Source organism: Manis javanica, chromosome 5 (genome assembly GCF_040802235.1).
Source record: "Manis javanica isolate MJ-LG chromosome 5, MJ_LKY, whole genome shotgun sequence".
In the NCBI taxonomy this organism is placed as follows: domain Eukaryota; kingdom Metazoa; phylum Chordata; class Mammalia; order Pholidota; family Manidae; genus Manis; species Manis javanica.
Window position 1 is genome coordinate 31,519,333 of NC_133160.1, and position 15,331 is coordinate 31,534,663.

A 15,331-nucleotide genomic window follows, 5' to 3' on the forward strand; every position below is an offset into this window, starting at 1 on the left:
CCACACATGCCATGCCGCCTCCTGCCCTCCATGGCTTTATGCAAGCGGTGCTGTGTGGCTGGGTGCTCTTCCCCTTGACCACCTTGCTCTCCACGTGGGCTCACTCCTCCTTACCTACTGCAGGTTCCCGCAAAAGCTGACCCTGAGATAAGGACTTGGGGGCAGGTGGTTTATTTGGGAGGTGGCCCCAAGAAGCCTGGAGGGGGAAGGAAGTTACTGCAGGTGGGTTCAGGAGCAGGTCACTCTGCCCGCTGGGACCCTCTGAGGGATCGGAGAGCGCGCCTCAGAAAGGCTTCAGCAAGCAGCGAGGACGTTTACCACCACCTGTCTCCCCAGCAGCTCTGCGGTTCTCCCTGCGGCTTGAATTCTGGCACACCCAACCGGCCATGAACATGGACGGGGCGACTCCAGGGGGAGCCCAAGGAGATGTGGGTTGGCACTGACAGCATCTGCTATGGCACCCTTCCAGATTTATCCAAGCAGACCCTCCCCTGGTGCTCTCTCCCAGGTGACCCAGGCTCCCTGCCATTAGGTGGATTGATGTGGCTCCTCCCTAACTTATGGCTAAACTTCCTGAGGACTGGGCCACATCGTCCTCGGTAGCCCAGGTGCCACCGTGGAGTCAGGGGCTCAGGAGACACATTCAGCGAATGAATGGGAAGAGTACATGGTGAGTCATAATGTCCTCCATGGTGCCACAGGGTGGAGGGAGCAGGACTCAAAACAGTAAACATAAAATTCCCAGGCCCGTAGGTACCCCAGCATCAGAAGGGCTCCAGTGAGGGCTGAGATGGGGTACGGTGGGTGGGGGTGGAAGCGGATGGAGAGGGTTGAGTCATCAAGAAGTTTCCAACCCAGATTCCCTACACATTCATGTATCTTTGGGGCAAGATCTCTTGGAAGAAGATCACAAGGTTAGAATGTTCATAAAAACATAACCTGAAAGGAAAAAAGTGAGCCAGAATTATAGCCTTGGCCACACTTTGTTGGATTTAGATAAAAATCAGAGTCATGGATCTTTGGCCTTACAAGTGACTTTAGACCTTGTTTGTCCATTTTAGAGGGAGAAAACTCCCTAGAGGGGGAAATTGGCTTGTCTGAGGTCACGGGATGAGTCCCACTGACCTAAAAAGGAAGGCTGACCTAATTCTCACTCTTCCATTCTGGGCTCTGGGCTCAACTGTACAGTCAACCAGGTCGGTCTCACCTGCCCTGACATTAGCACTGTGGCCTTCTCCCACAGGTACAGCTAAGTAAACACAGCTGATGAGCTAAGTAAGCACACTGGGCAGAGTTTCTGGGCTTCTGACCTCTGCTGTCCCCTTCTCATTCCCAGAACTCGAGAAATAAATACCCCTAATACAGGTTGCCTGGGACCCAGAATTGGTTCTGTCCGAGGAATCCTGTCCGCTCTGTTCAGAGTCAGAGCGGCTTCTGGTGAGGTGAGGAGCACTGGCCCGGGTGACAAGTGGCTGCTCAGCCAGCTGAGCCCCCGCTCTGCCCTCCGGAGGCCAGCTGACTCTGCTGAGGGTTCTTCCCTCAAGGGCTGCAGGCGGAATGTGCAGGCCTGAAGGCGGCATTCTTCTCTGACAGCAGAGATAAGCTGGAAGAATGGGCGGTGGTTGTGGGAGGAGACGGTACCAGGTCTTCAAGTCTCCGTCAGCCAGCGCTCATGGAATGGTATGCAGAAAAGAGGCTTTGAAGTGGTGGTGACCAAGATGTCTGAGTGGGCTCTGCTGATGTGGCAGACCTGCCTGCGAGGAAATGATCTTGAGGGAATAAAATAGTCATGAGCTGAGACTCATGTTTATTTTTCTGTTGAAGTGTCATTCAGAAGCAGTAAGGTTTCAACATAAGGATTTGTGGAATGCTTAGAATTAAAAAAAATACCACTTGAGGTCCTGTAAAAACCTGTAAAGAAAAGATGCAAACTGAAATGAGAGGCCAGACTCTGTAATCTGCCCCTATTTTGCATGTGGCTGTAGGAAGTGGGACAAAACAGTACGTAGGTTGTTTTTATAAACCACTTTCTGGAATTTACCACAGAGGCAGAACATGAGTGAAAAGGTCCCTAAACTGGGACAGCATAAACTGGGGTTTGAGTCCTCATGATGGTCCTCTTTTATTGGGTCCAATGTCTATTCTTAAGCTTCTGTCCATCTGGTATTTATCATCTATAAAGTAAATGAATTGGTTCAGGCGTAGCAATTCACGCATATCCTGAGAACATGCCAGGGCATGCCCCAGATGCTCAGTATATGAAATTGGGGACTCAGGAATGAACAAGACCTGCACTTTGCCCTCAAGCAGTTCCCATTCTGGAAGGGGTGGAAGTCAGAAAACAAACGAAACTGTGAGTGCACTGTCACATCACAGAGGGCTGAAGAGCGAGCCCTGTTAGTCCAGAGAATGTGTCCAAGCTGTAGTCCAGTTCCTGCACACAGTGTGAGCTTAAGAAACATTTGCTAAATGACTATTTATTTCTGATCAGTTTTAGTTCTATTTGGGATTTTCCACAAGAGAACAGTCACTGTATATTTATTTAGATTTTTCATGTGTGAAAGAAAAGTCTCCCCAAAGCAAAAGTGTTCCAACTGCACAAACAGGATGATTATTTGGAATCTCATGGATCTTGAATGTTATTTATTCCCTGTTGCTACAGCAACTTGCACACACAGTGTGGGTGTTCTTGTCTCTGCAGCATAGCCTTGTCTGTTGGATTGATACAGGCCTTGGTTATGGCATCAGGTTCATTTGCTCATTCATTCATTCATCACATGGAATGTCTGCTCTGTACTAGCCGTTGTTCTAAATGCTGGAGCAGTAGTCGCTCCTGAAAGAAGCTCTCCTTCTGTTGGGGAATATAGACAATAAGCAAATGAATGAATAAGTTGATCACAGGTTTCAGTAGGAATTATAAGGGAAGTAAATGGCTGATGTGATGTGAAAGGAATTGGGGAGAAGAGTGGAAATGACTGATGACTCACTGAGCTCAACAATGTACAGGTCATTATGTCAAATCATTAGAGGGAAAGTGTTGAGGATTGAGAAGAAAAAAACGTACAAAATAGTCATTGCAGAGAGTTGGAAGGTTAAGAAATTTTTTAAAAAAGCAGGTTTAACAGTGATGGCTTTCTGTTATTACTGAAAATAATATAGATGTAAATACATGATGACTAACCCTTAATATGTTAATAAATCACCATATTGGTGATTATTATGTCAAGTATTTATAGAACCTATGAGAGATAAAACCAAATTCTAGGAAGGCGATGACTAATTCTTGGTCATCATGCTCCTTGGGAGATGTGTTATTATCAGATTTCCCTTTTATTGCTGGGGGAACTAGGATTACTTTCATAAAGTAAGTTTGAGAAAGAAACCAAGATTAGAACTATTGAGACCATTTCCTATTTTTAGGAGTATTGAGAACAAGGAAAATACAAGCTCATTTTACTTGAGAGGATATTTGGATCACCAACTTCTGAGAATGATTAAAAATATATACATATCTGGTAAGAGGTGGTCTTGAGCAAAGTTACTTGGTAGGTGATGACTTTTTGCAAATGAGGCTTTTGGTGCTGAAAATATGTAATTCTTGCTCTGAAATTTCTTTGAGAGGTTTATGATTCACACATATGTAAAAAACAATCACCAGGGTTACTTTTATTTATTAAATCATTCACGAAAATATTTTATTTATCACAGTCTCATAACTCACCTTATTTAGCCTTGGATATTTCCAGAAATTGAATCCCTATGAAACTAAGAGGATTCATAAGCACTAAGGATACCCCAAATAAGGTGAATCAGGCTTTGCTGGGGATTTTTGTGTGTTGTGTGTATGTAAGGAATTTCCAAGGGGGAGTTCTGAGGATGTTTAGATCAGCACCATTGCAAAGGGCCACATATACTTCATAGAATCACATCATGTCAGAAATGATTGAAATCTTAGAATCATCAAAACCAAACTTATTATCTATGCCCACCAACCTCCCTTCCTCCAGTATCCTTTGTATTTATTTACCAATTGGGTTTCCATTTACCCAACTAGCCAAGCTAGAAACTGTAAATAAAGCTTGATCTTTTGCTCCATTACTCTGCGAGTTCACTTGTTTACTGTTCACCACAATGAGAAATATATTTACCTGCATGGTACAGAAAACCCACCTGTTAGTGACTTAAACATATTATTTTTCTTATATAACAAAAAGTCCAGAATTAGCTGGTTGTTGGTGCCTCTTCAGCTGCTCCATGATAACACAGACTTCTGTTTTTAGGCTCCACCATCTTTAGTGTTTTCCCTTTATCCTCATGCTATTGCCTTTAGGTTACAAGATGGCTGCTGTATCTCCAGGCATCACATCCATATTCAAGGCAGGAAGATTTCCCAGAAATCTCCACTGTACACTTTCTCTTAGGTCTCATTGGTCAGAACTGATCACATGGCCACCACTACCTAAAGGAAACTGGGAATTTGGAGAATAGGATCGTCATGATTGGTGTAGACCAGTAAAGATCCTTCACTGGGGCTGGACACATTGGCTCAGCCGAAATCAAAGTCTCTTAGCAAAGACGAAGGGAAAATGGTTTTGGTAGGTAAATAATAGTGTTGGCCGCAGTCATAAAGTCTGCTGAGTTTAGTTCTGAGACAGCTCCCAGTTCTTTCCAGCTGTCTTTCTACTGGCTTAACTCTGGTTCAGTGTCTTTTAATTTGGCTGCTGTGGAAGACTCTAAACTGACTGACCTTCCCACACACCATTCAGTGCGGTCCCCCTCCATCTATTCTCTATCAGCTATCAGACTTGTATTTCTAAAATGCCAGTCTGATCATGGCACCTCATGGTTAAGAACATTCACTGGCTGTCTACTAGTGGCCCCTCTGCCAAACTTGACCTATCTCCTGCCCTTCTTCCCACTTGGCAAACTCTTGCTCATCTTTCAAAGCCAAGTCTAAATGTCCCCTCCTCTGGGAAATCCTTCCTATTTTCTCCTGATTTCAACAAAACCAATTGCTCCCTACTTTTTGTTCTCAAAATATCTTTTTTTAAAAATATATTAAGAATAATATCTGTTATACAACATTACAGAGTTGTTTGCACAGATGTCTGTCTTTTGCTAGATTATAAATTCTGTTCAATATATTATTCTTAGCAGTTAGCACAGTGCCTAGGCAGGTACTTATGACAGAGAGAGCTACTTGTCTCCCAATATCTATTCTCACCTTCTTTTTTTTTTTTGAGCTTCTACATATTTTTTTTTTTGAGAGGGCATCTCTCATATTTATTGATCAAATGGTTGTTAACAACAATAAAATTCTGTATAGGGGACTCAATGCACAATCATTCATCAACCCCAAGCCTAATTCTCAACAGTCTCCAATCTTCTGAAGCATAAAGAACAAGTTCTTACATGGTGAACAGTGCAAGGGCAGTCATATCACAGAAACTTTTGGTTTTGATCACACATCATGAACTATAAACAATCAAGTCAGATATGATTATTCATTTGATTTTTATACTTGATTTATATGTGAGTCCTACATTTCTCCCTTATTATTATTATTATTATTATTATTATTTTTAATAAAATGCTGAAGTGGTAGGTAGATGCAAGATAAAGGTAGAAAACATAATTTTGTGCTGTAAGAGGGCAAATGTAGATGATCAGGTGTGTGCCTGTAGACTAAGTATTAATCCAAACTAGACAAGGGCAGCAAAACATCCATGGATGCAGAAGATTTCTCTCAAAACAGGGGGGTGAGGTTCTAAGCCTCACCTCTGTTGATCCCCAGTTTCTCACCTGATGTCTTAGGTTGTTCCTCCCTTGAGGAATCTTACCCATCTCTGTCTATCCAGTCATCTTATGGGGCCATACAGGGAAATGTAAAGTTGGTAAGTGAGAGAGAAGCAATATTCTTTGAAAAGGTTAGCTTTTTACTTCTTTGCAGATTTATGCCCTGTGGCTTCTATGCCCAGCATTTGTCTTGAGGTATCTTTACCACTGGGAAGAATTATGATACTTGGTAATTTTCGATATGAGACACGAATTCTACTTAAGGGTTGTAATTAGGAAGGAAGAAGAAAAGGCATAGAAGTAGCAGATAGAAGAAAACATGGGAAGATTGCTTATTTCTTTGACATATCTTCTTGTAGAGTAACATAAGCATGTATAGGTTTTAACAAACTACTAATTAAATTGCGTACACACGTTAACAGAATAGTAATACAGATACATAACAAAAGCAGACCTACAATTGCCAGCCATATCCAGTGAAACCAAGAAAACCAGTTAGGCACCCTAGGCATTTGTGAAAACTTATCAATGGTATGATGGATATTCTCACCTTCTTTATCAGAGAAAGAACCCTGAGTTTTAATTGAGCCCATAGCTACTTTGAGTAAAGACCAAATATTTCAACCTCCCTTATAGCTAAAGGAAGTCGTGTAATGTGATGTCTGGAGCTAAAGCAGCCATTTTGGACCATGAGATGACGTTGGAGTAGAAGCTGTGCATTCTGGATTGAAGATATAAAAGGATGTGGGTCCTTGACATGGTATATAATACCTTATTGACCTAGGCTTGCCTTAGGGCTTTTGGTGGAAGAGAGAAAAACATTTTGTTTCAGCCACTATTATTTTCGATTTCCTATCACCTGTAGCTAAGCCATTCTGATAGAAATATATACTTATATATATAAGAAATATATACTATATATGTATATATGATTTATATAACAAATTATATAGATTTATATTCTACAAATCATATAGATTATATAATGTAAAATATATGTATGTATATATTTGTGAGTGTGTGTGTTTAACTGAATTGGTTGGATTATAACTGACAAAACCCTAGCAGGGATTGACAACTGTAGGTCCATAGGCTACATTAAATCTCAGATACATTAAATCTGTATTCACATACATTAAAAAATTTTTTTAAATTAAAGTATTATCGATATACACTCTTATGAAGGTTTCACATGAAAAAACAATGTAGTTACTACATTTACCCATATTATCAAGTCCCTACCCATACCTGACTGCAGTCACTGTCCGACAGTGTAGTAATATGCCACAGATTCACTATGTGCTTTCTCTGTGCTACACTGTTTACCCCATGACCCCTCACACCATGTGTATTAAACATAATACTCCTCAATCCCCTTCTCCCTCCATCCTAACCTGCCCTCCCACACCCCTCCCCTTTGGTAACTGCTAGGGCCTTCTTGGAGTCTGTGAGTCTGCTACTTTCTTGTTCCTTCAATTTTGCTTCATTGTTATACTCCACAAATGATGGAAATCATTTGGCATTTGTGTTTCTCTGCCTTGCTTATTTCACTGAGCATAATATCCTCCAGCTCCATCCATGTTGTTGCAAATGGTAGGTGGATATCTCATTGTGGTTTTACTTTGCATTTCCCTGATGACTAGTGATGTGGAGCATCTTTTCATGTGCTTGTTGGCCATATGAATTTCTTCTTTGGAGAATTGTTTCTTCATATCCTCCACCCATTATTTAATCTGGTTATTTGCTTTTTGGGTGTTGAGGTGTGTGGGTTTTTTATATATTTTATATTTTAACCCCTTGTCTGATAAGTCATTTACAAATATATTCTCCCATACTGTAGGATGCCTTTTTGTTTTGTTGATAGTGTCCTTTGCTGTACAGAAGCTTTTTAGTTTGACGTAGTCCCATCTGTTCATTTTGGCTTTTGTTTCCCTTGCTCAAGGAGATGCATTCAGGAAGAAGTTGCTCATGTTTATATTCAGGAGATTTTTGCCTATGTTGTCTTCTAAGAGTTTTATGGTTTCATGACTTACATTCAGGTCTCTGATCCATTTCAAGTTTACTTTTGTGTATTGGGTTAAACAATAATCCAATTTCATTCTCTTGCGTGTAGCTGTCCAGTTTTGCCAACACCAGCTGTTGAAGAGGCTGTCATTTCCCCCATTGTATGTCCATGGCTCCTTTATCATATATTAATTGACCATATATGCTTGGGTTTATATCAGGGCTCCCTAGTCTGTTCCATTGGTCTATGGGTCTGTTTTTGTGCCAGCACCAAATTGTCTTGATTACTGTGGCTTTGTAGTAGAGCTTGAAGTTGGGGAGCATAATCCTTCTAGCTTTATTCTTCCTTCTCAGGATTGCTTTGGCTATTTGGGGTCTTCTGTGGTTCCATATGTATTTTAGAATGATTTTCTCTAGTTCATTGAAGAATGCTATTGGTATTTTGATAGGAATTGCATTAAATCTGTAGATTGCTTTAGGCAGGATGGCCATTTTGACAATATTAATTCTTCCTATCCATGAGCATGGGATGTGTTTCCATTTATTGGTATCTTCCTTAATTTCTCTCATGAGTGTCTTGTAGTTTTCAGAGTATAGGTCTTTCACTTCCTTGTTTAGGTTTATTCCTAAGTATTTTATTCTTTTTGATGCAATTGTGAATGGAATTCTTTTCCTGATTTCTCTTTCTGCTAGTTCATCGTTAGTGTCTAGGAAAGCAACAGGTTTCTGTGTATTAATTTTGTATCCTGCAACTTTGCTGAATTCAGATATTAGTTGTAGTTGTTTTGGAGTGGAGTCTTTAGGGTTTTTTATGTTCAGTGTCATGTCATCTGCAAACAGGGACAGTATAATTTCTTCTTTACTAATCTGGATGCCTTTTATTTCTTCATGTTGTCTGATTGCCGTGGCTAGGACCTCCAGCACTATGTCGAATAAAAGTGGGGAGAGTGGGCATCCTTGTCTTGTTCCCGATCTTAAAGGAAAAGCTTTCAGCTTCTCGCTGTTAAGTATAATGTTGGCTGTGGGTTTGTCATATATGGCCTTTATTATGTTGAGGTACTTACCTTCTATACCCATTTTGTTGAGAGTTTTTATCATGAATGGATGTTGAATTTTGCCAAATGCTTTTAAGCATCTATGGAGATGATCATGTGGTTTTTGTCCTTCTTTTTGCTGATGTGGTGGATAATGTTGATGGATTTTCGAATGTTGTGCCACCCTTGCATCCCTGGAATAAATCCTACTTGATCATGATGTATGATCTTTTTGATGTATTTTTGAATTTGGTTTGCTAATATTTTGTTGAATATTTTTGCATCTATGTTCATCAGGGATATTGGTCTGTAATTTTCTTTTTTTGTGGTGTCTTTGCCTGGTTTTGGTATTAGAGTGATGCTGGCCTCATAGAATGAGTTTGGGAGTATTCCCTCTTATACTTTTTGAAAAACTTTATGGAGGGTGGTATTAGGTCTTCACTAAATGTTTGAGAAAATTCAGCAGTGAAGCCATCTGATCCAGGGGTTTTGTTCTTAGGTAGTTTTTTCATTACCAATTCAATTTCATTGTTGGCAATTGGTCTATTCAGATTTTCTGTTTCTTTCTGGGTCAGCCTTGGAAGGTTGTATTTTTCTAGAAAGTTGTCCATTTATTCAAGGTTATACAGTTTGTTAGCATATAATTTTTCAAAGTATTCTCTCATAATTCTTTCTATTTCTGTGGTGTCTGTAGCTAATTTTCCTTTCTCATTTCTGATTCTGTTTATGTGTGTAGACTCTCTTTGTTTCTTGATAAGCCTGGCTAGGGGTTTACCTATTTTGTTTATTTTCTCAAAGAACCAGCTCTTCCTTTCATTGATTCTATTGTTTTATTCTTCTCCATTTTATTTATTTCTGCTCTAGTCTTTATTATGTCCCTCCTTCTACTGACCTTTGGACTCATTTGTTCTTCTTTTTCTAGTTTTGTTAATTGTGAGTTTAGGCTGTTCATATGGGATTGTTCTTCTTTCCTGAAGTAGGTCTGTATTGCATTATACTTTCCTCCTAGCATGGCCTTCGCTGTGTCCCACAGATTTCACGGTGTTGAATTATTGTTGTCATTTGTTACCATATGTTGCTTGATCTGTTTTTATTTGGTCATTGATCCATTGGTTATTTAGGAGCATGTTGTGAAGCCTCCATGTGTTTGTGGGATTTTTCATTTTCTTTGCGTAATTTATTTCTAGTTTCATACCTTTGTTGTCCTAGAAACCAGTTGGTACAATTTCAATCTTTTTGAATTTACCAAGGCTCTTTTTGTGGCCTCGTATATGATCTATTCTTGAAAATGTTCCATGTGCACTTGAGGAGAATGTGTATTCTGCTGCTTTTCGGTGTAGAGTTCTGTAGATGTCTTTTAGGTCCATCTGTTCTAATGTGTTGTTCAGTGCCTCTGTGTCCTTATGTATTTTCTGTCTGGTGGATCTGTCCTTTGGAGTGAGTGGAGTGTTGAAGTCTCCTAGAATGAATGTGTTGCATTCTATTTCCCCTTTTAATTCTGTTTGTATTTATTTCACATATATAGGTGCTTCTGTGAAATAGATAGATATTTATAATGGTTATATCTTCTTGTTGGATTGACCCCTTTATCACTATGTAGTGTCCTTCTTTGTCTCTTGTGACTTTCTTTGTTTTGAAGTCTATTTTGTCTGATACAAGTACTACAACTCCTGCTTTTTTCTCCCTATTAGTTGCATGAAATATCTTTTTCCATCCCTTCACTTTTAGTCTGTGTATGTCTTTGGATTTAAAATGAGTCACTTCTAGGCAGCATATAGTTAAATCTTGTTTTTTAATCAATTAGTGACTCTATGTCCTTTGATTGGTGCATTCAGTCCATTTACATTTAGGGTGATTATTGATAGGTATGTAGTTATTGCCATTGCAGGCTTTAGATTTGTGGTTACCAAAGGTTCAAGGTTAACTTCCTTACTATCTAAGAGTCTAACTTAACTCACTTAGTATGCTATTACAAAAACAATCTAAAGGTTCTTTTTTTCTCCTCCTTTTTCTCCTACCTCCATTATTTATATATTAGGTATCATATTCTGTACTCTTTGTCTATCCCTTGATTGACTTTGGGGGTAGTTGATTTAATTTTGCATTTGTTTAGTAATTAACTGTTCTACTTTCTTTACTGTGGTTTTATTTCCTCTGGTGACAGCTGTTAAACCTTAGGAACACTTCCATCTATAGCAGTCTCTCAAAAATACGCTGTGGAGGTGGTTTGTGGGAGGTAAATTCTTTCAGCTTTTTCTTATCTGGAAATTGTTTAATCCCTCCTTAAAATTTAAATGATAATCTTGCCAGATAAAGTAATCTTGGTTGGAGGCCCTTCTGCTTCATTGCATTAAGTACATCATGCCTCTCCCTTCTGGCCTGTAAGGTTCTGCTGAGAAGTCTTATGGTAGCCTGATGGGCTTTCCTTTGTATGTGATCTTATTTCTCTCTCTGGCTGCTTTTAATAGTCTGTCCTTATCCTTGATCTTTGTCATTTTAATTACTCTATGTCTTGGTGTCCTCCTTGGGACCCTTGTGTTGGGATATCTGTGTACCTCCATGACCTGAGAGACCATCTCCTTCCCCAGATTGGGGAAGTTTTCAGCAATTACCTCCTCAAGGACACTTTCTATCACTTTTTCTCTCTCTTCTCTGTCTGGTACCCCTATAATACAAATATTGTTCTGTTTGGATTGGTCACACAGTTCTCTCAATATTCTTTCATTCCTAAAGATGCTTTTTTCTCTCTGTGCCTCAGCTTCTTTGTATTCCTCTTCTCTAATTTTTATTTCATTTATTATCTCCTTCACCATATCTAATCTGCCTTTAAAACCTTCCATTGTATGTTTCATTTCTGATACTGTGTTCCATGATTGTATCTATGACTGGAATTCATTCCCGAGTTCTTGAATATTTTTCTGTACTTCCATGAGCATGTTAATGATTTTTATTTTGAAATCTCTTTCAGGAAGATTCATGAGGTTGAGTACATTTGAATCTTTCTCTGGTGTATTCATAATTTTACTTTGAACTAGGTTCCTTTGGTGTTTCATATTTGTATATGGCATCCTCTAGTGTCTGGAAGGTCTGCTCTGTGAAGCAGCTCAGCCACTGGAGCAATGTCGGGGGTTGCACGGGAGTGGTGTTGGTGCCTGGGGGGAGGAAAGAGCTTTGTCCTGCTTCCTGGCTCCTATGCCTGTCTCCACTGCCTTAACCAGTGGGCCAAGCACACAGGTATAAGCCTCTGTGCTTTGCATTTTTAGCTGCTGTGGGTGGGTCTTCCCTCTGGCTGGCCTAACGCCGGGGTAAAGTTTGCTGGTTTGTGAGCCAGATGGGGCTTTCTGAGAGGTAGGCACAGCAGCCTGTGTATCATGGAAGGGGGCCTTGGACCTGTGTAGCCAGCTAGGGGCCTGGTGTGCCTAAAGATCATGAAAATTCCAACCTGCTGGGCAGAGTGCACCTGGACAATTTTGTCTATCTGTCCTTTCTCCTGATCAGTAAGCTCTGTGCAATCATTGCCCCTTAAGCAGCCCTCTTGCTGTTAGGAAGTCTCTCAGACTGCCCACCTTTCTTTTGTCCCAGAGCAATTGTGTATGGACCCCTGGTTTCCATAAGCAACTGAAATCTCAGTTTCTCCAGGTATTCTGCCTGTGTTAACTTTCCAACCCCCCTAATCATGAGAGCACCATGAAATGTAAGTTTGTGCTCCCAAAGCAGATCTCCAGAGCTAGGTGTTAAGCAGTCCCAGGACTCCACTCCCTCCCTGCTCTGTTTCTCTTCCTCCCACTGGTGAGCTGGGGTGGGGGAAGGGCCTGGGTCCTGCTGGGCCATGACTTTGGTACATTACCCTGTTCCGTGAGGTCTGCTCTTTTCTCTAGGTGTATGCAGTCTGGCACAGCCCTCTTTCCTGTTGCTCTTTCAGGATTAGTTTTATTAATTATATTTTCATGTTACATGCAGGTTTAGGAGGAAATCTCTGTCTCACCTCTCACACCGCCATCTTTCTGTATTCGCATATTTTTAAGACATGTGAATCCTAGGCAGAGCATGCCTCACAAATCCCCAGCAAATCCCTGACAAATCCCTGTGGTCTTGTACCTGCCTGACTGTGCCCATGCACATCATGTACCCCTGGATGCATTTGCTTCTACAGCCCTGTATCCTAGAGTGTACTTTGCTTAGGTTATAAGGAATGGATTATTCATCTGCTCCTTGGCCACTGTTTAGCTGCCCATTTGCTCGTCTGATGTCCATATGATTCAAAGAACCATTTATAAAGGGAGGAAAATATGGGAATAAAAAATTTCACTCAGCCTCTAAAAACAAAGCGCAGTACCCAAGGACAAGTGACCCCTCTCTGAAGCAATTGGCATCGGTCGTTTATAGGATGGTAAGACCTGGGACATCCAGTTATGGGGATGCGGGTGGAGAGGTTGTCTCCAGTCATGGTTTGGTGTTTTTCCTGTTGGGAAGGAGGAAGAACTCTTTCTCCCCTTCTTAAGCCCCACCTCTGACCCAGATTTGCAATCATATCAGACAAGTGAACAGTTAGGATCTGAAGATTTTTTTGGTAGAATTTTTCATTATTGGACATTTGAAATCTGGAGTAATGTAATTGGAGAAAAGAGTGCCTCTGGAGTTTTGTAGTCCTTATCCAAATATGTTCTGGGAAAAACCACCTTGAGATATTATCACAAATAAAGGCAATCTAGGGCTCTCTCCTCAAGAGGTCTAGCTGTTCATATGGGAATACTGAGTAGTGCTGAAGAGCACAGGTCAAGTCAGAAGGCTTGGATTCAAGTCCTTGCTTCCCACACTCTAGACGGGTGGCCTTGACAAGATGCTTGACGTCTCTGCATACAGCTGGGTGTGCTGGAGCCAGCTTGTCCTCACCAGAGAGCTGGGTGTTTGGATCTCACCCAGCTGTGCTCACTGATGTCATGCTGGCTGTGGTGGGAGTCTTTACACCAGGGAGATTGGGGAATCAGGTCCTCCCTCCACCCTTGCCCTTGGAATATTAGACATTTACCAGCACACCACTGTGTATTTCCTAATTTGTAGAACAGAGCTGATAATACCTACCTCATCCAGATGTTAAACTGAGAGAACTCATGGAAACATAAATGATAATCTGTAATACTATATATTAACATTCTAATTCTTTTGCACATGTGAGATTAGCTCTGTTATTGTTGAAACTACTTTCTGGGGAGGCAGAAACCTGATTTCACTTGCTCTAACATTGGTTGGCATGCCACTTACTTTCTTGGTATCTCTTTTGGCTCTGGGGTATATTGACTGCCATGGCAGCCTGTAACTGCCCTGAAATTTGAGTTAGGTAACTATGTGGCCTGACCCCAAGAATGGGGCTGTGTTAAGGGATCAATGCCAGAGTTTCAGAAGAAAAGCACATGCATGGTAATTGCTGACTGTGGAGAAAAGGGGCCATAATCAAAGAATGCTGGAGAACAAAGGGCTACAAGAAACCACATAATCTAAGCCCTTGTTTTACAGATAAGGAGACATACACTTTGAGACTGGGTCTTGGATTTTCCTCTACTATTGTTCCGATTTTCTTTTTGACCAGGCTGATGTTCTTAGATCTTGGCTGCAGTGAAAATGTGATTTCAGAATCTGTAAGAGAATTTACTGGATAGAATCAGAAAAACAAGCAAGAAAGTATCTTCAAATGGGGATGTAAATTGATAAAACCACTGTGGAAACAGTATGGTGGTTCCTTTAAAAATTACAAATAGGGCTACTACATGATCCAGTAAATCCACTCTGGTTATTTACCTGAAGGAAATAAAATCACTATCTTGAAGAGATATCTGCACCCCATGTTCACAATAGCCAAGGCATGGAAACAACCTGAGTGTCCATCAATGGATGAACAGATATCTTTATATTACTTGTATATGCATAATAGAATATTATTCAGCCTTAAGAAAGAAAATCCTGCTATTTGCAACAACATGGGTGGACCTCAAGGTGAAATAAGTCAGACAGAGAAGACAAATACTGTATGATCTCACTTTTATGTGGAATCTAAAAAAAACAAACAAACTCACAGAGGCAGACTAGATTGGTGGTTGCCAGAGGTGGGAAGTGACAAGTTGGGGAAATGGTGAACATGGGGAAAAAGAAAGAAAATGTCTTGGAAGTTGAAGCATCATCTACATCAGAGGTTTTAAGCTGCCTTAGGGCAGGATCATAGCCCCATACTTTGCATTCAGCCAGCCCTTAAATAGCTACTTTTTTTTCCCCTCAGTGAATATGTCATGAATTACTCCCTCCTTTTCCATGCATCTGGAGTGACTTTGACAATTCCTTTAACGCTGCTCTTCCAAATAAATTTTCTTCCTGAAACCTCATTTGCCTTCCCTGTCAGGGGCCTTCTTTGGGGTCACCAAGGTCTCTGAATCATGGGATGCAGGCTTGGGTCTTGGACTCTCCGCTACCCCAGGCCCTGGGCTCCTCTCTCAAAGGCTCTGCCT